The sequence below is a fragment of the Melanerpes formicivorus genome, unplaced genomic scaffold (assembly GCF_026170545.1).
Source record: "Melanerpes formicivorus ecotype bairdi unplaced genomic scaffold, bMelFor1.0.p_v2 SCAF_38, whole genome shotgun sequence".
Classification (NCBI taxonomy): domain Eukaryota; kingdom Metazoa; phylum Chordata; class Aves; order Piciformes; family Picidae; genus Melanerpes; species Melanerpes formicivorus.
Window position 1 is genome coordinate 3,452,979 of NW_027142390.1, and position 24,290 is coordinate 3,477,268.

General features: G+C 40.6%; 1 long non-coding RNA gene across 4 annotated transcripts in view; it reads left to right on the forward strand.

The window, feature by feature from the left end:
* Nucleotides 1-24,290, forward strand: part of LOC137450886 (uncharacterized) — a 67,756-nt gene that overhangs the window by 4,479 nt on the left and 38,987 nt on the right. For 3 of the 4 annotated variants that reach the window (XR_010989674.1, XR_010989673.1, XR_010989675.1), the window contains 3 exons: nt 881-992; nt 12,285-12,374; nt 14,202-14,280. This is a non-coding gene — a long non-coding RNA (uncharacterized lncRNA). The remainder of the gene's footprint in view (nt 1-880; nt 993-12,284; nt 12,375-14,201; nt 14,281-24,290) is intronic. The other variant, XR_010989676.1, reaches the window with a different exon arrangement.

The following is a 24,290-nucleotide window of genomic DNA, read 5'->3' on the forward strand; positions in this document are numbered from 1 at the left end:
TATGAATTATTCCATGGTTCTGGGGGTGATTCTGATGTCAGAATCGAGCAGGCAAATTTCTGTGTGTTTATATAAGCGATTTATTGCAGACTGGTTTTTGTTATCAGATGTCAGTCTTGGGAATTGGAGATTAGAAGTGAGAGATGCTTTATGTCCCAACTATTCTGCTGTTGTACTTGTTTGAGGGAAGTATTCAATAATAAAGCAGGCAAGAAAATAGTTTCCTGACAGTTTTGACGAGAAGCCTGCCCAGAGCATGGATAACTGTTGTGATGTTTGATGTTTTTAAGGCCCTATGCCCTTAAGGAAAGTCCTTACATTAAAATCTTGGACACTGTTTTCATCTTTATTGTCTTAAAATAAAATCTGGTTTACATCTTTGTATGGAAGGTTTGCAGATGTAATCTCAGAGTTCCTAAAAGTCTGAAAATCTGGGCTAAATAAAAAAAGAACCCCCAGATCTCTCAAGATCTTAAAAATACCCACTGCTGCCTCTTGTGGGGAGTGTAGAAGAGTGACTCCCATGTTTTGAACATTAGAGACTGTAGTAGTAGACTTAGTTTAATCTACATTTTTCAGGAGAATTTAATTTTATTTTTTTAAGTATGCTTTTTACTGCACACACCCCCTCAGACTGGGTTTCAACATGCCAGCTGCTAGTGTTGATTTTGAGCAATGAAGTGTTCTACTTCCCCTTATGATAACTTTGCAAAGCAAAGAGAAGATGACGGTAGAACAAGGAAGTGCATGTATTGATGCTCACCACAGGTCCTGTTCATTGCTGGGTTTATGTTTCTGTAAGTATTGAAGAAAACTGCTGTAGAAGAACACACACATCATTTTCTGATTTTTATGTCTTGTTTTTAAACTCTCTTTTTAGACAATTCCATTTGATTTCTGGTGTTCATGTAAGCTTCAGGATTCTAAGAGTGTTTGTGCATAGAACAGAGGCATCATAGAGGGAGACTTCACACTTTTGTGTGCTGCCTTGGGTAAGGGGAAACACAGTTTGTTGTTTTTTTTTTTTCCCAAATCCCTTTTGGTCTGAAGTTGTCTCATCAAGCCAGAGGCCATTAAGTCAATTAATTGAGGACATTGCATGACTTCAACTGGTAGTACTTGATGCTTTTGCTTCTCAGCAGACAAGAGTGAAGAGTTTCAGCACATACCACCAATCACCTGAGGCATACAAATCTGCTGAATATGACTTTTGCTTTAGAGGTGATGTTTCAAAGGTGTCAGATAATCAAGACCTCCAACATTCAGGAAATTCTGTCTAATGATAGTACCTGATGAAATGGTAAGCTATTAGGATAATGCCGGTAGGTGCTGGTATTAACCTTATCTTGTTAAGGGATACACTCAGGAACTACAGTTGTGTTGTGTTGCTTGTGAATCTTGGATGATTAGAACAGGAGGTTAAGACCTGATGCTCAGGCTGCTGCTCTCCTCTTGTTATAGCTGTTAGGGCAAAGGATGTTAGTTACTACGCTCTTCTGTTTGCTGCTGTCCTGCTTTATTGCCCTCCCCCCAACAGCAGGCAGTGGGATCATGGAGGGGAAGGACAACTTGGTCCTGCTCTTTCAGTGAGTGAACAAGGTGAGCACAGTAGAAAAATCTGTAGTTCCTGAACCACCCCACCTCTGGGACAAAGGACTACCATGTTTTCATAGTATTGTCAGGTAGCTAGAAGTTATTAATTAATGTTTTGGGGGGGTTCTTTTTATCAGTGTGAATGGTTATCTAAAAAATGCAAACCACAATGGCATTATGTGTGGGGTTTTGTATGCTTTAGCTATGCTTTCAGACTGTGCAAACAATAATATGAATAAGGCCCACACTGTGACTGGAACAAAGCTCATTTGCAGATAGAAAAATATGCCTTATTGTGACCTTGTGTGAGGATGTGTGAGTACCTGAATCATAATTTTATTGGTCAGTTGTGTAAATGTAAAGCATTGTTTGACCACTGGATATGAACAGCTTGCTTTTGGCAGCTAGTGCTATTCAATTCTCAGGTATTGGTTCTTTTCTACTTGGGTTGTAGGCTTGGGTATCTTTTCTTGTTAAGGTTACAGTGAATGTTGTTTTCATGTCTTCCAGGCTGTCCATCTTAATCTACTTGCCTATATTTGGACATATATTTAGATCATTATTTTGTTTTGATAGTCATTTAGTTTGATTTATTGTTGTTGGTGCAGCAGGTGCTGCTATCAAAATCTAAGCATAGTATCAGTGAAACAAGATAGCATGCAAAAAAAATCCTAGTAAACCTCGAAAATGAAAGCAAATGTCAATAATGAAACTTCAGACTGTGTGTTTGCACAGGAGGAAGGGAGAAGATTGAAGTCACCTGCCCTGGGCATGTCCTAGTTTTGTTGAACCACACAGGGAGAAGTCGGTGTAGGTAATGTCTGGGGTCAAGGAATAAATGTTGAGTCATGCAGTTTCAGAGAGAGTGTCACCATGCCTCTTCCCCACACTGCACAGCGGTTAGAGAGATAGGGTTTGGTGGAAATAGTAGTTCTGCACTGAGCTTGCCAAATAATGGGTGAGCCAAACTCCTGTCACTTGTGCTTGTTCGCTGCTATTGGTAGCAGGGTAAAGGGCAGGATTTGACATTGCTGTTTAAAATCTAGTTGAATAATAAAGACACTGAGACAATTTACTGTAGTTTTTAGTAAGAAGCTAAAAATAGTCTTCCCCTTGGGATTTAACTGTGTATAATTTGAGGCTGCTAAGTAGCAGAATTGAAGAGGAAAAGCCCATGAACGGCTGAGGTCCTGTGCAAGTATGTTTGAAGGTAGATGATATTGTTAGATGTACTAGAGCCAGTGTTCCAGACATATTCCTGAGTAAATTCTGCTGCACATCTGACTGCTTCAGATCTGGGGCACTGGTGTCACTCAGCAGCAAGTTAGGCCTTTTGTAAAAGGAAAAGGTTAATTTTGAGAGCATCACACTACTGTTGAGAAGTGGCAATAGTGTTGTTGCCTTTTTATAGAGCATAGGCTCTTACGTATGTCTGCTGAGGTCTAAAGTATGTATGTCCTTGCTCTTCCCCACTTGGGAAGTGTTTATGGGGTCACACCCATATTTTTGGTTAATGTTGATCTGACCCTGTTGCTGTTTGAAAGTCATGCCACTGGGAAACGCTTTCAAGTTTATGCAATTTAAGTCAATTGGTCTGTGATCCCTTTTATTTTCGTAAACTAATTATTTTGTGTATAATTAAATGTCCTGATTTACATAATATTATACATAATTAAATATTTTCTAAATGACATATCATGTTCTACAGCATACCTGAATCTGTATGATGATTTACAATGCCTGAATGTGTAGGATGTTTTAGTAGGCTTACTGTCCTAAACCACCATAAATCCTATCTTTTCTCCCCCAGTCTTCATATCCAAAATGATTTACTCCCTGTGATTCTCATGGTTAACAAGGTGTCTGTGTTTTTATAACAGAAAAGTAAATGGGAGAATGATTCAGATGTTCAGATATTAACTAGCTGTTTTCTCTTGCTGTCAATAAAGTAAACTTTAATGTATTGCTAAGGACAACTAGATGTTATTTTCTTCCTCCAATGGTTTTGATTTGTTTGAAGACAAGAACAAAACTTTTAGAGGGACAGGTTTGCTTTTACTCTGCAAAAGTTTCAGGAATGTGTTTGGAGGCCCTTTTTATTTTGTGCATTCCTTTACTTTTGACTCTAGGAAATTAAATATTCTACATGTGCTTTTAGAACTGCAGGGAAGCTTTATTAACTGCTTATGTAGAGAATGCCAATAACAAACCAATTGGAGGAGGGAGAGGTGAGAAAAGAAGTAATAACCTCCTTATGTTTATCCAAACTTCCTGTTTTCAGATAGGCCCAGAGTAGAAGAGAGGAAGTTATCCCTGGTTTAGTTAAATATGGGGTTTTCCTGCTCACATTCTTAGGAAAAGGTGTAGATTCAGGACAGCTTTGGAGCAATTGAAAGACTTCAGAGCCGTTGTTTATTCTCTGTTAACAACTTTGTATCTTCCTCCTCAGCAGTGGACGTTTTAAAGCAGCAGGGAGAATTCAGGTTGACTGTCAGCTGTATATTCTTTCTTTAAATGTAGGTGAATGCACACTACAAAAGAAGAGCAAATAAATTCGTGGTGTGCCTGAGTCATATCCATATATTTGCAGCTGACCTTTAGGGAAGTGCAGATCAAAATCTACATGTACTGTTTTAGCCTTCATATATCTGGGGAAAAAAGCCCAAACCAACCAACCAGAACCCCACCAAACTGCAAAGCGATAATTTAATCTAGTAGTTTCCTTTTAGGATTTAGTGGCATCACACTTCTTAAATGTGAAGATATTGGATAGTCAATCTATAGTATTGTCTTGTGTATTCTTCAAAAGTTTATAGTCAAGTAGGATTTTATTATTTTTGTTTTTATCACTCACCAGTTTGCAGCTAGCTTATAGCAGGACTTAGATGCAAATGTTCTAAGAAGTTGCTTATAGGTAGCTGTGGTGAGATTCCCATTGTCCTTCTGAGGATAATCAGGTAAATGTGACATCTCACAGTACTTGACCTCCTCGCAAAACTGTGGCATATAATGGTTGGACTTGATGGACTTAAAGTTTTTTTCCCAGCCAGAATGACTCTGATTTTATGATTTGCCTTTTTAGTGACAGAAAAATACAGCAGTCTCAATATAATGAGGAGGGATTGGAAAATGCTTTTGAGTTGTCACAGTTGAGTTGTTCTGGATAAAATCTATATTCTCTTTGTGAGATTTAATTTTTCCCTGTAACCTAGGAAGTAGGAGGGTAATCATGCACATCTGTATTTTATTGTCATTTTGTGATGTGAATTTATCATGCATTTTTTAGTTAAATTATAGACTTTGTTTTGTTGTTGTTTGGTTGGTTGTTTCTCCAGAGAGCAGAAGGGAGAAGTGTCTTTAAGTAGTAGTGAAACCATTCAAAAAGGAAAAAAAAAAACCCAAAAAAACCACTTTACCTGTTTGAGTCTTAAAGCATGCAAGTGGCACAGCTAAAAGGTGATTGTTTTGTACTAGAGGTATAATAGCACTTGTAGGCTGCACTTCATTTGTGCTTCTAAAAAGTGCAAAGTTAATGCTGCTTTAGGTACCCTGAGGAATCGTGATGACAGCAGCACTGACATTGCCTAGGAGCTCTGGAAAAAAATAATCATCCAGCTTCTTTGTGTTATATCTGTGGTATTCTACTTCTCATTTTAGGAATGGACAAGAAAGTGGGTTGTGGGAATATATTCAGTCTCAGCTGCTTCTTTTTTTTAACTAGCTCCTTCCTAGGCTTCTTCAGAAAGCAAGGTTCCTCTACCAGCAATTCTTGAGCACTTGACCCAGATTGCTGGTCTGAGTTGTCCTATGGAGAGTTGTGTTTCTTTGTCTTAACTGGAGGGAGAGTATGTTACTTTAAAGCAAATGATGAGAATGCCTCCTTAAGTTTCCCCTGAAAAAAGAAAGCTTTGTTTCTTTCTCTAACTACAGCACAGCATTAACTCACAGTATCACAGCATCGCCAAGGTTGGAAGAGACCTCGAGGATCATCGAGTCCAACCTGTCACCACAGACCCATGACTAGACCATGGCACCAAGTGCCACATCCAGTCTCCTCTTGAACACCTCCAGGGACGGTGACTCCACCACCTCCCCGGGCAGCACATTCCAATGACGAATGACTCTCTCAGTGAAGAACTTTCTCCTCACCTCCAGCCTAAACTTCCCCTGGCACAGCTTGAAACTGTGTCCTCTTGTTCTGGCGCTGGTTACCTGGGAGAAGAGACCAACCCCTTCCTGGCTACCACCACCTTTCAGGTAGTTGTAGAGGGCAATACAGTCTCCCCTGAGCCTCCTCTTCTCCAGGCTAAACAATCCCAGCTCCCTCAGCCTCTCCTCACAGGGCTTGTGCTCAAGGCCTCTCCCCAGCCTTGTTGCCCTTCTCTGGACACGTAACTTGAATTGTTTGATAGCAAATATAAATAAATTTGGCTTTTTTTCAATATATTTGAGAATAGCCAGAAAGTCTGAGCAAAGCTGTTCTCTTTAGACACATACTTCATACACAGGATTTACAAAGGTGAAATGGAATTCTTACCTTGTGTAGGTGCTGTTTTCTGTTGTGGGCATCTTGAGTGTGACCTAACTGCTTGGTTGCTTTCTTGAAGCAAAAGAAAAACTGAGAATCGTCTGCCTCTTATCTGCATGGCTCTTAGCACAGGATGAATAGACTTAATAGCTCACTGCTGCTGAAGGGGGGCTTCTGTCATCACCTGTCTTCTCATTCCTGTCTCCCTGCTTACTTGTTCTCAGTAAGGACCTTGTGCCAGCTTTGCTTGCTGGAGTACTCCATGCTTTGATTTAACTCATTAACATGTCAACAAATTGTCCCAGAAAAACAAAACAAGCAAAAACCAACCAAACAAAACCTCCCCAAACCAAACAAAAAGCCCCCAGAAAACCCCACGACAGAAAACCAGCTAACCATAAATAAATAAACCAACTCCCACAAAACAAACCCAAACAAACATGGTAATTTTTCTGCCTCTTTATTCAATAGCATAGGTTGAATGAAAGGTTTCTGTGCTTGAGAGAGATGTAAGTGGAGAACACAATATTGCAGATAATTATGGAAGTATAATAATGTTGTGGACAGCTTTAATGTCATCCTAATCTGAACTCAAACCTGTTTTGTTTCCAACCAGTAATAAGGAAATGGAGACTTATGGACTGAGGTCTACTCCCAGGCAGAGCCACATTCTTTCAGCTAGCTTCATTTGCACATGGATCCAAATGTTCCAGCTTGGATCTGTCTGGGTTTTACCTTGTCTATTTCTCCTCTGAGACTTTTCCTGCAGCTTTTGTCCTCTTGAAAATATCCTTATATTTGATATCCTTATGTTGTTATTGTTTGTATGTTTCTGTGTTACTCTACCCTCTTTTCCTTGTCTTTTCCTTTTACTTTATTCCTCTTTGCAATATCTTTTTCAGATACTTCTTAATATACAATATACCTTTAGCTTTAGCCCAGCTTCTGGTGGACAAATGGTCACAAGACAGAAATTTGCAGATGGCTTAAACAGATGTTCCTGTCATGGTAAAAGTATTTAACTCTTGAATTACTGCTAGACATAGAATCACAGAATTGTTTTGAATGGAAAAGATCTCTTAAGATTGAGTCCAAACGTTGACCTGGCAGCACCACAACCACTAAACCATATCCTGAAGTACTATATCTCCATGCTTTTTTTAGCTCTTCATCAGGGATGGTGACTCTAGCACCATCCTGGGAAGCGCATTTCAATGCCCAACCACTCTTGCAGTCAAGAGATGTTTCTTAATATCCAACCTAAACCTCCCCTGCTGCAGTTTGAGGTCATTTTCTATCATTCAGTATCTCTTGATACTGAAGTGGCACATAGTGCATCTAGGGCTGATGAATATTGCCACAGTGGTGTGGCAGGGGGCTTGTGTGGCTCCTTTTTACACTGCATTACTTTAATCTCAACTTGACACATTTCAGAAGAAATGAAGTCTGCTGAGAATAGCTTTTATTGCTTTCAAAGCTGTGTCAATAAGTGCACGGTGAAGATCTGTACTTGTGCTAAAACAAGAGGGATGTTTTGACCTAGTTGAGGAATCCATTCTGAGTGCTCTCTAGCAAGGTCTAGGTGAACTTATTTTTAATCAATAAATGCAAATTAACACTTTTTGGTTGGTTTTTAGATTCTTTTGCTTCTTTACCAGAAATGAAGGGACCTTGACAGGCTGGAGAGGTGGGCACAAGCCAACCTCATGAAGTTCAATAAGAGCAAGTGCAGGGTCCTGCATCTGGGTCGAGGCAATCCCAGGCACAAATCCAGGCTGGGCAGTGACTGACTGGAAAGTAGCCATGAGGAGAGAGACTTGGGGGTGCTGGTGGACAAAAAGCTCGACAGGAGCTCTCAATGTGCACTTGCAGCCCGCAAAGCCAATCAGATCCTGGGCTGCATCAGGAGAAGTGTGGCCAGCAGGTCGAGGGAGGTGATCCTCCCCCTCTACTCAGCCCTGGTGAGACCCCACCTGGAGTACTGCCTCCAGTTCCGGAGCCCCTATTACAAGAGGGATGTGGAGGTGCTGGAACGTGTCCAGAGAAGGGCCACAAGGATGATCAGAGGGCTGGAGCACCTCTCCTATGAGGACAGACTGAAGGAGTTGGGGCTGTTCAGTCTGCAGAAGAGAAGGCTCCCAGGTGACCTAATTGTGGCCTTCCAGTATCTGAAGGGGGCCTACAGGAAGGCTGGGGAAGGTCTTCTCAGGATCTCAGGTAGTGCTAGGACTAGGGGGAATGGAATGAAGCTGGAGGTGGGGAGGAAGTTCTTCCCCATGAGAGTGGTGAAGCTCTGGAATGGGTTGTCCAGGGAAGTGGTCGAGGCCCCGTCCCTGGGGCTGTTTAAGAACAGGCTGGCTGAGGCTCTGGCCAGGCTGCTCTAGTGTGGGGTGTCCCTGCCCATGGCAGGGGGGTTGGAACTAGATGATCCTTGTGGTCCCTTCCAACCCTGAATGAAACTATGAAACTATGAAGGTGAAATGTCAAGATACTCAGTGAAAAAATTGTCTTTGCTGTGAGGCATGTTATTTAAATATAAATATATTTGAGGAACAGCTTGCATAAACAGTAGTTGAATGCTGTGATCCTTAAATTACAATATTTTTTTCTTAAAGTTGTGGGTTTAATTCATTTTTTTTTTTAATTTAGTTAAGAAAGGCGTGCAAATAATTAGCAGCTTACAAAATATCCTAATAAAAATAGAAGCATGTGAGCACAGTCATTGGGAGCTAAAAATGTAAGAAAATGACTGATTCCTCTGAATTGAAATTCCTTGTAGGTGTTGCTCAAGCTTAAGAAAATGTTCCATTTCAGAGTTCAAATGCTTCAGTAGAAATGAGTTAAATGCTTGGAGTGAACTAAGCTGTAGGCGCAACAGGAACTTGATGGTATAGTAGGTGGTGAGATTCATTTATGACAAGTTATAATGGAATTCCCCTGGAACGATGTATTCCACCTACTTGAATGCACAGTAATTCACCAGATGAACAGCATGCAGCAAATGGCAAGGAATAAAAACCTGGCAAGTTATTGTAAAGCATGGAACTAACTCTATGACTAACCCATTGTCTAGCTAGCTCTTAGTAGTTCTGGTATATATTGTGGTCTGTATAGGTTGAACTTCTGTGTTTCCCCCTCTTGTCTAATCGCTGTTCATGTAAATCATTTTATTTGCCTTTCTGCTGTAGTTTTAGACGATAGCATTCTCCTGCTCAGTGTAACACAATTTGTTAATTTGCTAAGTTGTAAGCAATGAGTTTGTATTTCAGCACATAGTTTGTCAGCAGAAAACGAGTCGATGCACTCTGAAAACTTGTATTTCTGAAATACAAAGAGATGGGTTTTTAGTATCATAGTATCAGTCAGGGTTGGAAGGGACCACAAGGATCATCTAGTTCCAACCCCCCTGCCATGGGCAGGGACACCCCACACTAGATCAGGCTGGCCAGAGCCTCATCCAGCCTGCTCTTAAACAGCCCCAGGGACGGGGCCTCGACCACCTCCCTGGACAACCCATTCCAGGGCTTCACCACTCTCATGGGGAAGAACCTCCTCCTCACATCCAGCCTGAATCTCCCCACCTCCAGCTTCATTCCATTCCCCCTAGTCCTATCACTACCTCAGATCCTGAGAAGTCCTTCCCCAGCCTTCCTGTAGCCCCCTTCAGATACTGGAAGGCCACAATTAGGTCACCTGGGAGCCTTCTCTTCTGCAGACTGAACAGCCCCAACTCCTTCAGTCTGTCCTCGTAGGAGAGGTGCTCCAGCCCTCTGCTCATCCTTGTGGCCCTTTTCTGGACATGTTCCAGCACCTCCATATCCCTCTTGTAATAGGGGCTCCAGAACTGGAGGCAGTACTCTATGTGGGGCCTCACCAGAGCTTCAGTGATAGAGAAGAATAATACTGTTTTGTTATGCTGAGCAATAAAAAAATTGAAAGGAAAAGTGAGAGCAGTGTTTGCTAGGATGACCTCATCCACTTCATCATACATAAAAATCCCAAATTGTTTCAATTACTGGATGGAGAAAATTTTCACAGCTTAAATTCTTTGGACATTATTTTCCCCCCCCCCATTTTTTTTTCCTATATGCAAGAGTTGCTTAATGAGCTCTAAGAGAGGTCAGAAAATTGGCCTGGAAATGGATTGTTTTAGTAGTATTGAGATGGAATAGAGGAAAAATCTTAATTCTGATTTTTTGAGAAAACCACTGATGGCTATGAGAGGATGGACTGAAATGTCTCATTCAGGGCAATCTGATTGCTCTCTCTCATTTATTAACTGTCTCTGCAGACTGAGGGACACTTCTTTGGGCATTAGGAGTAATTATAATTTTAATTTAATCTCTCTTTAAGACCGGTAGTGTGTTGGTCTGGGCAAAATGCACCGGGTGCTTTAGTTACAACGCTTGCAAAAAACCCTCAGTAAATAAAGTCATGCCAAGTTGGGATTTGTTGCCAGGAAATGTATTCTCTTTTCTTCTTCATAGCCTCATTAAAAGAAAGTTACAAACATACTCCACTGAAGGTATTGCAAGAACATAAAAACATTTTAGACCCCCAAAACATGCAAACAAGCAAAACCACAAGCAAAAAATGCTAAAAGAAACTCTCAGCTAAAACTTTTTTCTTTCCCCTTGACAGGGTACAATTATAATCTTACATTTTAATTTGTGCTGTGATTGACAAAGAGTTGCTCTCTACAACTACCTGAAGGGAAGTTGTAGACAGGCAGATGTTGGTCTCTTCTCCCAGGCAGCCAGTACCAGAACAAGAGGACACAGTCTAAGGCTGTGCCAGGGGAGGTTTAGATTGGATGTTAGGAAGAAGTTCTATACAGAGAGAGTGATTGCCCATTGAAATGGGCTGCCTGGGGAGGTGGTGGAGTCACCATCGCTGGAGGTGTTGAGGAGGAGACTTGATGGGGTGCTTGGTGCCATGGTTTAGTTGTTTAGGTGGGTTGGATTGGTTGATGGGTTGGATGCAATGATCTTGAAGGTCTCTTCCAACCTGGATGATTATGATTATGATTATTATTATTTTACATTTTAATTTGTGCTGTGATTGACAAAGAGTCTTTCCAGATCATTTTGCTGTTCTTGTTTTGATGTTGGTGCAAAGCCTGATCCTGAAAAGAGTTCAGGGGCTCTTGTCAGTAGCAGGTAAATTTTTCTGAGATACCTGATAAATCAGTGCTGCTGAAATACATGATGTAGACATTAATACAGGTATTTGGATTTGTATTGACGTCTACAGTACAGTATTATTGGGAATAGAAACTAATGTAGATTGATAAATTTACTTTGTGGACAGGCTTCAGATTGTGGGTATTGAGAACTCCTTATACCACAGCCCAGAGGCATCCCAGTCTTGAGGAGACTCTTGCCCTATTTCCAGATACACGTGAACATCTCTAATGGTGGTGATTCCTTTCAGACGCATGCACATAAAACTGCATATCGCTTCCCCAGTGTCAGGTTTCACTCTGGAAGCTGATGAATGTTTCCTTGTGATCCAGAGTGCACAGAAGCTACCTACCTGAGGTTCAGTGCGGCTCTGGATTGAGCACCACTTTGCTTTATGGTACTGATTAATGTAGCAGGTTATTTCATTGTATTTCCAACATAAGCTGGTAGAATGAAGTTTCTTAGTTGTCCCACAGAATAGATTGAAAAGATTGGGGTTGTCTTTTCTTAACTCTCCAGCCAAATATGCTGTTACCACAGTAATGAGGAAGTGGTCCAGTTTGGTAAAGGTGGTGGTGTTTGTATCTAAGCATTTATTAGGGCACATGTATGCATCAGCAGGGTGTGACATCAGTGCAAGCATAATGATGCAGCTAAACTATTGAGGGGAGCGGCTTGTACTTAACCCACTTCGAATGGTTGTGGCCAGCTAATAAACCTGCATCAAGCCCCAAACTTCTATATTGCAATAACATTTTTCAGATTATTTAACAGTATTTTCTCCAGAGTCTAAGATCAATAGGTCTGGGTTTGTGTGTTGTTTCTAACCATTCTGACTTGAAGGGCCAGAAAAGTTGAAGAGACTGACTTTGTTAGGATTATTAAGATTCTGTTAATTAGCTTGACAAAAGTAGCAATTGAATTGGTGGTTTTGTTCTGGTTTCATGTGCTCCATGTCCCCTTTCTGCAGTGTTTTGTAGGAATTTTTGCTACTTCAGAGCATATTTAAAAGAACAAGTATGCTGTTCTTTGAGGATCTGGTTCAAGCTTTACTTAACACTGCAGATGAGGTAATGTTGATTGCACCAATATCATGCCTGATTTGGGAGAAATTGCTTCTGTGAGCCCAATAAAATGGAATGTGTTTTAGAGGATAAAGTATCTGGAGACCAGGAGAGCTGTTACGTGCTCACTTGTTTTCTCTCTGAGATGAAATTAATACCAGTTACCTATTGTTTTGAGTGCACTGCTGTCTCCAGAGGAAATCATTCCTTACTGTTATATATTAATAGATTAAGTTCAGCTTCAGGGCAAGTAGAATGAACTGCGAAGATAAAGAAACCACACCTGGATATGCAGTGGCTGAAATTGCTTAAGTTCTGAGCTGCTGCTCTTCTGAAGTGTTCATCCATTGAGTCCAGGCTTGCAGAACATGCTATGTCTAGTTGCTGATAAACTTGCATTTCAGAATAGCTTGCTACATGTAGAGGTTCTTCGCATATATAGCATATAGTAATTTAACGTCTTCTCATTGCATTTTCATTAAAACAATGATATATAATTTGTTATAAGGATTAACATTTGTGATGGCTCCGTGCTCTCTTGTGGCTTTGTCCTTGGCTGTCTGTCACTTAGAACCATGGAATATCAAACTCTGTTCAGAATACTAAGTGTCCTAAAACAAGTTCTGATGAATTTCAGTTAGAGTTAAGTGGAGTCCTAGGTCCTGCAATGCAGACTTTGAACCCAAGGGCTACGAGATCGAGAAAAGGGTCTGAGACGCGCACCTTTAAGGAAGAGATCTTGCTATTATGTCAGTATCTTATGTGCTGTTTTGGACAACAATGTGGAGCACTCAGACTTAGCCTTCAGGTTTCTTAGCGAGGAACCAAAAGCATTCTTCACTGAGGAAAACAGTGATAAAGAGCAATTAGAATGGGGAACAGTGAATTGTATCCATGTCCAGTACTGCTGGAACTTTAATTTTGAAGTGTTCAAATCTAGAGTAACTTATGAAGCTGTGGTGTTTTGTTAGATCAGACCTATGTGAAGTGTAGGTAAGGAACTTGTAATGCAAAGTCATTCATGTAAGTAGTCCCCAGGGGATATGGAGGAATGCAGTACTTAGTGAGGGCAAACAACATCTCTAGACAAAAGGTCACGTGCTGTTGATCTTTTCCTGTTGTTTCTTTGAGTTTTAAGTGAAACATCTGAAATGAGATGCTCTGTAGAAAATTATTTAAGTGGTGCTCAGACATGTATTAAAATTAATTTAGTACTTGTATCCACAAGGAAATTAGAAGTCAAATGGAAATGAAGTGCAGAGTTCACTCCCACAGCTGTAGAAGCTTGTTTTCCCTGTCAAGATCCCATTTGTCCAAAGTGTCAGGTTTAATCACTTGGCTTGTAACTCTACAAATCATCAGTTGCAAAATCAGAATGATTTCCATCATGAAGTAGAAGCTTCTAATCTTTGTCTCACAGAATGATTCAGGCTTACAGTTCTGTTGTTTTCCTTGAAGGGAAAGCTGTCTCATAGTTGTTGCAAACATAGCTTCAGGGGAGTGGAAAGTAATCAAGGTTGTCTTTGACAGTAGCAGCATAATAGGAGGATCTGTATTTATGTCCAATTTAAAGGACCCCAGAGCAATTAGATGTCTTGAGGTAAGTTGTCCTTGTGAGATGGCTATCTTGATGAATCAGGAAGTTGAATCTTATTTAAACATGAAAATTCTTTTGTATCATTGTGCTTCCTTTCCTTGGCCTGTTTTCTTTCTGAGATTTCTGTGATTCTGTCTCTGCTGCTTTTTTCTTGGTTGTTGAATAAGGCTTTGGAGAATGGGATAACATTTTCCTTAGAGTCTGCAATAATAGTTTAAACATTATTCTCTTGACAGAGCACAGAAGAGACAGAAGAGGTGAAGGGAGTTCGTTGATCCTTCCCCTGGCCTTCCACTTGTGATCAGCTGCTGTTCTGTAAGAAGCTTTTCTGAATAATTCAAGTAAATCCCAAACCTCATAAATAGGAAGCCAGATGACTTTAACAAGAAATGCTTCTGTTTTCCTAATCCTATTATGCTCTTTGCAAAGTACATTTGGTTTCCTAACTACTCATGTGGACCTTTTTATTTTCTGTTTATGTTTTACTATAAGTGAAAGTGATACATTTGAAATAGCCAAGGAAAAAAATAAATAAATCAAGAAGTTACTTTAAATCAAACCTAGTGAGCCTTTACAAATGTGTGGGAAAACATATTACATTATTCTTCCTTATGGTATTTGCTATTGCAGTTATTGCCAAATGACTGCCAGGTTCCAGCCAGAACCAGGCACAGCATCACAGCTGATAATTTTGCTGTTCCAATTATTAGAAACCAGGGCTAAAAATGTGTAAAAATATCTACAAAGCATGAAAAGCAGGGATTTCTTTATTTTCTGAACCTTTGGAATATGTTTTGGTCAGGGTTATGCTTTTGTGCTGCAGATGTGGCATCTAGAAACTACTCAGTGGTCACAGAATCTCACAGAATCACCGAGGTTGGAAGAGACCTCAAAGATCATCAAGTCCAACCTGTCACCACAGACCTCATGGCTACAAAACCATGGCACCAAGTGCCACACCCAATCCCCTCTTGAACACCTCCAGGGATGGTGACTCCACCACCTCCCTGGGCAGCACATTCCAATGGCCAACAACTCTCTCTGTGAAGAACTTTCTCCTCACCTTGAGCCTAAACCTCCCCTGGCACAGCTTGAGACTGTGTCCTCTTGTTCTGGTGCTGGTTGCCTGGAAGAAGAGACCAACCCCCTCCTGGCTAAAACCACTCTTCAGGTAGCTGTAGAGAGCAATAAGGTCCCCCCTGAGCCTCCTCTTCTCCAGGCTAAATGATCCTAGCTCCCTCAGCCTCTCCTCCTAGGGCTTGTGCTCAAGGCCTCTCCCCAGCCTCATTGCCCTTCTCTGGACACATTCAAGTGTCTCAATGTCCTTCTTAAACTTAAAATGATGGCTGACATTCATATGTAGTTTTTTAAATTTGACACCTGAAAGTCACCTGAGTTTTGACACGTGCTTTTTGTGAAGTTACTGAAGTTGTTTGCTGTGACTGTGCCTGAAGGAGGCCCTTTTTACCCAGCCCTGTGTAAATTCATCAAATTTATGATTTGAAGAGACATGACAACAGTAAGGGTGAAGGATAGTATAGTATTCATCTGAGTGACCAAGATAATGAACGGCGTGGAATGGTCATGCTGATATTGTAAATGTTGATGTTTAAGTTGTAAATTTGTTTATGAGAGACTTACAAATAAAAAGAGAAAAATGCCCTTTGATAAGGAACAGATGGGTGACTGTAATGGGTGAGGGAGGCAAGTGAGGAGTAAAGTTGGTATTGATGTCTTAGTAATAAGGATGTAGGGAGGGATTTGGGATGAATCTACACATTAGAATAGAGAAAATCCACCTCAAGATAAAATGATCTGAGGCTGTCTTTATGGTCCTTCTGTAATGGATTTTGCTGGCAGAAGATTCGTTTTCCTCCAGGCAAGGAAATTGCTTCTTTTGGGGGAAAAACTTGTAAACCCCAGAATATCTTGCTGTAACGTTACAGGCCTGGATGCTACTGATACAGCATGAGGAGAGACTGAGGGAGCTGGGGTTGCTTAGTCTGGAGAAGAGGAGGCTCAGGGGAGACCTTATTGCTCTCTACAACTACCTGAAGGGAGGTTGTAGACAGGCGGATGTTGGTCTCTTCTCCCAGGCAGCCAATACCAGAACGAGAGGACACAGTCTCAGGCTGCGCCAGGGAAGGTTTAGGTTGGCTGTTAGGAAGAAGTTCTATACAGAGAGAGTGATTGTCCATTGGAATGGGCTGCCCAGGGAGGTGGAGGTGTTGAGGAGGAGACTTGATGGGGTGCTTGGTGCCATGGTTTAGTTATTTAGGTGGGTTGGATTGGTTGATGGGTTGGACGCAATGATCTTGAAGGTCTCTTCCAACCTGGTTTATTATTATTATTATGAAGTTTTTTTTACATGGGAAGGCTTTTAAGATGAATTAAGCACTGCCATTTTTTCTTCTCATTACCCTTGATCTATCCATTTGCTTACTTTAGGCTCCTTAGTACTAGAGGTGCCAGTTCTAAGATTCTCCAAGAATAAATTGAGTGTGACTAATTGTTCTTTCTCAAACTTTCATTCAAGGGACAAAGATTTGGGATAACAAAAGCTTTCTTTCTCCTAAGTATTGCCTAGACAAAATTTAATGATACACAAGTATCTGACATGAGTCACTAAAAATCTTTTTCTTCTTTTTTTTTTTTTTGCTTATACACTTTTCAAATAACACTAAAATATTGTTTTTATAATCCTTCACTTTCTACAGACTCTGCCAGAAATGTTTGACTAGGTTAGTTGTTATAAAACCCAATGTTTTCATCTGGTTTCAATATCCTATTGAAGCAGAAGTCATTAGGGAAATAAATTGGTTATTCTTTCCCTTCAGTGCTTAGGCTCAGCAGGAATGTTTTATGAATTTCAGGTTAAAATTAATTACTGTATTTTATTTATCTTGTCAGTTCAAATTGCCTTGCAAGCTTCATACTCTCTTCTGTGCCTGGGAACATTTTTTTCTGAAGGTGTTTGATTAGGAATACTTAATTTTAATTAAACTAACTCAGTAACATTGAAAATTAATTGCCATAAAAACCCAGTAGCAAAATTTCATGACCAAATGGAGGCTTCCTAATATGTAGAACTAGAGCCTTGTAGATCTAACCTGTAGATTTAAGGAGCTGAAGGTGATAGGACTTTCAGTGCCGTTGGTGACAGTTCCATCCTTTGATTTCAATGCTACAGAGTAAATTCCTTTAAAAACCACTATGGTTATAGAGAGGTCAAGTGCTCTGCCAAGTGGATGATTTGCTGAGTTGAAGAGTGAAGAAAATCCCTGGGCTTAGCACATGTTTTAGCTGGTCTAGCCTGTAGAGGATAAGCATGAAGATAGTCTAAAGCAAAGACTAATAGATATATATAACCATAATTATGGCAATTAGGATTAGAATCCTCTGATGCTTTCATAGTGAAGAATAGTATAAACTATAATGCAGGTTATATGGCCAGAATGTATCACAGCTCACTGTGTGGTGTTACTATGTTGATTTTCCTTTCTTGGATTTTCCCAGAGTGGATCATTCTGGTTCCAGATTCAGTACTTGTGCAGTACTGTTTTGTCTGCTCTATAGGTCCTGTGCTCTCCTCCATACCACTGGTGAAACAGCCACCATGCTGTACACCCTCCAAGGTGCAAGTCAATATACCTTGAGAAGTTAACTTTATATTATCTGCATTTAAATCTCTTCTTCATAAGGAAAGAGAGGTTATTTTACTTTGCCAGAACTTGAGTGCTTTAATCTGAACAAGCCAGTAATACTCTTTATGTGAAAAACAAGCAATTGTGAAAGTCTTTCTGACACTATGTATGTCAGCAGAAAAAGAGACTGGATCCAGAGCACATTGTTGTTTACTACTAATTTGGAAGAACATTTAGGTTTCCATCAGTGTACCTTTAATCAGTTTTCTGCAACAAAAAATGGATTGAAATTATTTCCAGTTATGTGAAAGAGGAACTTTCTGGACAAAATACCTGTCATACAGAATTTCCCAGCTTCCTTGTTTGTCTGACAGTGATTCAGTTTGGCTGGTGATGCTGACTCAGGTGTAAGTCCTGGGTTTTTTTTTTTAGTGTTCCTGGTTTCATGTGGATACTCCTACTGATAAAATGATTCTTCTGGTAAGGGATTCCCTACTGTGACTCAGGCACAGTGCAAGCAATAGGACAATTACAGGAAAATACCTGTTAGTATCAGGTAAATGGATACTTTTTGTTTGTACCTTCAGCTGAGAAATCCAGAATTTGCTAACTGTTAAGGCTTGCAAGTCTTAAAGCTTCTTCTCACCTGAGAAACAGTCTCTCTAGATTGATTAGAGCTCATACATAAATGAGGAATGTTCAGAGACCTCATCTAAATAAGGAATAAAATGTGGAAGCTAATGCTCAGACTGTCTGGGCAGTAGTGGCCACTGCACATACAGGCCTGGCCATGAAGATTGAGGACATGGCCCTTGGATGTGGCAAAAGCTGCCAGAGCTCCAGGGGTTCTGTGATAAAAACTCCTTAGGTTTCTGTAAGACTGCTCCTTCTGGCCCATGCTTCCCTTCCACCTTGCATTAAAATGTGTGTTAATCTGAGACTGCTGCTGGACAATTCAAGCCATTATGACACATCAGGATGTACCTCAGTGATACTCACTAGTGGCCAGCAAAGTAGCACCAGCGATGTTATTAAGCAGAAGTCTTCCCCACATCATGAGAGGCCTTACTCAGGGATTGATGAATTGCTGACCAGCTCTGCTGTTTGCCTTGTGTTTCTGTTCAGATACACTTGACATTTTAAAAATTTTTATTTTATTTTATTTTTAATCTTATATGAAATGACTTGCACTGCTTAAAACACTGCCAGGAAAAACCTAGAGTACATCTGTAGAGTCAAAAGCCTTGTGCTGTGTGTTCTTGTCATTTGCATCAGCCTCGGTTTGTAAATACTTGTGACTTGTCCTGGACCTCCAATTGCTCCAATTCTGATGATTCCTGTAGTCTAGTTGACAGGCAACCTGAAGGTCTTTAAGGTGAGAGAAATAAAGGACTAGGATGGTTTGTGTTCAGATGGCTGAAAAATCCCTTCTGTTACTTGCTGACCTTGTTAAGCAATTGGTTTCCAAATTAATCTTGATGTAGGCCAAATGTTAGCACACATCACTGGTGAGTAAGTACCCACGTAAGACAGGGCATTTGTTGGCTTTACTTAATTCTAACTCATCAGCTATTTCTTTATTACTACCAGGCACCAAAGGGAGTCCCTGTTTCTGCACTAAATTAATTCCTTCTGTTTTAATTTATTTAATGAATTAGTGTGTTTTCCCATGCACACCAAACAGAGACAAGGGCTCACCCCTCTGGGTTACATCTTTCCGCTTTTCGCTGTTGGAGAGCTGATGCCAGCTGTGTCCTGGCAGATGCTGGTGCCAGTGCCCTTATGCAGTACAGGGAAGCCTGCGTGACATTGCAGTCCTGGAGCTGTGTCAAACACACCATGGATACTTTGTAATTTGAATGCTAAAACTGAGATCTGCCCAAGTATTTTCAAGCAAGAGCCAAGAGGTAGAAACACACAAAACAAAACCAGCCTTCTAAGCAGTGTCAAGAGGTTCTGGAAAATTTGCCACAGGCAAAATCTGACTACTTCATTTTGCAAGATGTTTGGCTTTTCTGTGAAGTCAGATATTGGAGCCCTCTGCCTTCAATTTCTTTTGGAATCAGGGGGAGACTTTATATATGATGGCTTCAGAAGGTTTAAAACCAAGGATTACACTGTCTTGGATAAACCTGGCATTGAAAATGTGTTTGTACAGCTGTCACCTTTGTCCCTTAAGCTATTCTCTTCTGTGGTCAGTCCCATGGGTCTGTAGGATGACAGCCCGGGAAGGGACACACCTTGTGGGAAAAGATTCTTTAAGTCTTTGCCCTTTTGACACTATTCTGAGGGGACCAATGTGCAGCAAACCTTTGAGAGAGTTCTTTGCTGAATAGAAGTTCTTATTTTCTGTTGTTTTAACCAGACAGAGTCTCTAATTCCAATGCATGGAGACCAACGTTAAGGCCCAGAAGACATTTGGTTAAAAAACTGAAGAATCACTTTTTAGAAAATGCATGTAGGTGTGTGTATGTTAGAAATGGATTAAAAATTACATCTTCATTGCCTACACCTTTGTGCACAGCTGCAAGTTCAGTGCAACCCCCTTCTAGTGAGATAGTTTATGGAAATAAATGTCTGAAGGTGGGTTCTGAAGCCTTCCGTATAACCAAGGCCACATTCGTCTGCCAGCAGTAAAAATGCCATTTAAGAGAGTGAAGTAGTTTGGCCATTAAGGAACAAAATCAGAACTAATCCCCAGAATGAAGGAGGTTCTGCCCATTTATATTCTTATTCTGTTTCAATTTCAGGTGACTTGTCAGAAAATTTATTTAAGATGCTGACGATGTACTTCTCTGGTGTGCTGTCAGTCTATCCTGCTTTCTTCCTGTACAGCAGAACTTAAACACAGATGTCTTTATCTTGGAGGGTTCTGTAAAGCTACTTAGAAAGTAGTGTGTGGGTAAATAATTGAGATGCTTTGGGACAATTTTTGGTTAAGTTATCTACTTTTTCATTCCACTATCTGGTTTAAGACTCTCTTATGGCACCACTGTGTGGAAAAAGTGGTTCGGTAAATAGAGCTGCTTAGAAATAAGTAACTTTTTGCTAACACTACTGTGGCAAGTTACAAGCTTCTGTCTTCAGTTCTACTTGCCTTTTTGGTTGTTTTTTTTTCCTAGAGCATGACAAGCAAAAGAAAGATGTGACTATTCCAAGAAAATAAGTGATGAGTCTGTCTGCTTGGGGTTTTTCTTTCTTGCTTCTCCCCATGCTGCGCTCAAACATGCTCTCTCCATTGGCACATAAACAGGAGGAGACACAGTCGCAACAGGATGCAGACCACGTATTCTCAAGATGATCTGAGGCAGTTGAAATCACTGTTAATTGCAGCTGAGCAGTGAAACATTCAATCCCACCCGGAGTTCTAGACATGGTGCATATTTTTTTAGGAAAGCTGAGCTCTGTGTTTTCTGCTAACAAAGAAGGAAATAGATATTATGCAGGCGTTAAATGGAACTGCTTGCTTCATACGTTGTTTTGGCTGTTCATTTGCAAATGCACCAGCTGTGACTGATTTGAGATCTTATCTTGGTGTATCCTTGCAAAGAACAGTGGAAAGCCCAGATTAATGTAGTCAGTGATGTTAGCAAGTTGAGAAGTTCCACATAGGTTTTAGGAAAAAGATTCAAAAGAGGAGTTGAGAGGTTGCACGAGGCGGCCTTTTCGGGTTGTGGCAATTCAATTTTGTTACTTTTAGCCCTTTGATTCTGTTGAAACCTGACTTGGTAAATGACTCCATGTAAAATTGGGGATTTGTTGCCATTCAAGCTTAATTTTGGAACATGTCACCTGGTGTGTAAGATGCTGCCATTTATTTGAAGTGAGAGTCAATTTTCACTTTCTTTTTGAAGAAAGCAAAGGCATTTTCCACCGTTCTGGCTGGATGAATATATAAACACTTAGAATTAAGTGATACAAAGGGCTCAGATGTCCTTAACTGCCTTCTAAGAATTTCTTTTGTGTGCCTTGCTGAGTGTTGGGGAGGGGCTAAGAGAGCAGTTTTATCATCTGCTCTCTCAACAAGAGTTGATGAGTTGTTTGGAGTCAAGGGTTATACAGATTAACCATGTAATTATTAGCTATGCTCCAGGCATGTAGTTAAGGAGGACTCAGATATCACTGTGTCAATAACTGCAGGGAAACCCTGATCGAATAAAACGTCCCTGCTGACGGTTAGATGTACTACATCACTCACCAAATCTGGTTCAGGAGTCCTTAACAGTCTTGTATTTTTAGCTCTTGGAGGAGGGGTGTGTCCATAGTCACACAGTGACTAAACCTTTTGTGGGGCTATAAATACAGCCTGTGCTATTTCGGTTGTGGTACCTGTGAAGTGATCTCGGTGAGAGAAGTTCTCTGGCAGCACGAGCAGTGTGCCTACCTGATACCTGTCCTGAGGGTGCCAACATGTCACATGTGCTGCAGAGGCAACCAAGGCAACTTGGAATTTTACATGTTCACGTCTAAGACAAATGTTAGCCAGTGAGAGTTTCAAACCAGCTTCGGCACAGTCTGGAGGCAGGACGATTCCAAGTTATTTTGATTTCCAACACAACAGACCTGTAATGAAGAACATTGCTCTTCTTTGCACTCTCTATTGTGTTTGGTCTTAACTGCTGCAAATACTGAGTACTTTTGACAATTTGTAGAATGCAGGTCAGTACAGTGGACAAACCCTTTTTAGATACTGGAGGGTCCCTACAGATGCAAAGTGTTAAAGGAGAATTATAGATCAGAGGAAACCTAGTTAACTTAATATGCAGGGCAGCATTCCCTATGTGTTAGGGCTGTTTCACTCTGAAAAGGGGAGGAAGGGGGAAAAGGGGGTTTGGGGAACCAGGGTGTGTGTGTGTTTGGAATTCTCCTCCGGAGGGAGTTTCTATGTTGAGTTCTTTCCTGTCTATTTTTGTATATACTGTAAGTACTGTATATTTTGTATATATTCATTGCATTTCGTTCTGCTTGTAAAATACAGCTTTATCATTCGCTTCTCTGACTGAGTTAGCTGTGGTTTATGTGGTGGGAGGATTAAACTTGCACACTACCACAAGATATTTCATGATACTTCTATTATTTTCTGCATTTTGAGTAGCTACCAGGAGAAAAAATAATCAAGTAGACATGTCACTTATTGTTGTCTTGTAATACTCCTACCCAACCCCCCCTCCCCCATAAATTTATCCCACCTCTATTCATATTCTTAACCTTTTATTAGATTGACTAATTCTGCAGTCAGTCTCAAGCAAAAGGCACAGTGAGGTAACTGGCTTACAGGGCTGTTCTGTCTTATTGCTGTCTTTAATGAGCTACAATCTTCTTACAGGGTGAGTACTGCAAGGATGTTCTGTGAGCCCTGACAGGATAAACATGCTTAATGGTGCTTAGGAGCATAAAGGAAAATGTTCTCTTTTGTAGGTGTTAAGCTTTGTTCTGATTCTTTCAGCTTTGTGAAGGAACTTAGAAAAGCCCCCGACATAGATCCATGTGAGCAACTTTGAAATTCAAGGCATGTGTACATGCAGCTCTGAACAGTCTCTGTACATCATAGACTGCTTCTGGAGCCTGACAGAAGAAGAAAAAAGTTCATGTTTTTTGACTTGGTCACAATGCTGTGTTGAGTTCTTTTAGCAGTATTGCATAGCAGGAACTATACCAACTGTAAGATGGGAAAACTGTTTTGAAGTCTTTTAAGGCAGGGGTAATGTCTCTGTATTCTGGGGACTAATATGAGGACTTGACAGTTATCCTTAGAGGAATCTAAACTATGGGACATTTGAGGAAAGAGCCAAGGGACTGGTGGGAACAGTGTTCTGGCAAGTGCAGCTGCAGAAACATGAAGCTGTTTCTCCCTAAAGATTTGGAGGAAAATATCGGTGTTTCCTTTCACAGTAAATCTTGGGATGTGTAAATGGAAAAGAGAAAGACAAGGGAACCTTTACCCTGCCCAGCAGTACTTCTGAAGGCAGTTTGTTAGGGCTTGTGAGTCAGATGAGGTTATCACAGAATCTTTTTTTTTTGCCTTTGATTTCTCCTCTTCATTTCCATTCTGACAGCTTAGGTCTGGGTGGGAAAATTCCTCTTTTGCTCCCACCTTTTCTTGTGTTCTGCAGTAGCTGAAACAAAAGATTTGAAACTCTTAATTTTCTTAATATGTGAAAGACAGACTTGTCCTGTCATCTCTGCTGAAGGCCTGTATTTCAGGAATCCAAGAAGTGTTATTTCTGTGTTATTATCTTGAAGATTCATGGTGCCCTCATCACTGTGTAGAGATATGTTTTATGATCATGCAGCTGCTATCAGTCTTGTCCTGTTCATGTTTTGATATAAAGTACTACAAGTGGTATGTACAGTAAAGAAGGGACAGAAATAAGCCTTACTCTAAAGGGGAGGATAGGACCAACCCCAAACTTTCAGAGAAATTAATAGCTTTACTGAAGTGCCATAAGCTCTCCTTTTTGTCACTGTGGCCCTAAACTTGAGTAACAAACTGAAAGCAGCTTTTAGTTCTGCTCTCTACAGAATCCATTCCTAGAAGAGGGAAGAAAATGAAAAGCATAAGTGCATTTTTAAATTACGGTCTTCTGAGGTAAAGTTCCAGTGTCACTAACCACATTCAACAACATTATTAGCTGGAGTAACAGAGGTAGAAGTGAAATAAAAGGGAAGCATTATGCCTTT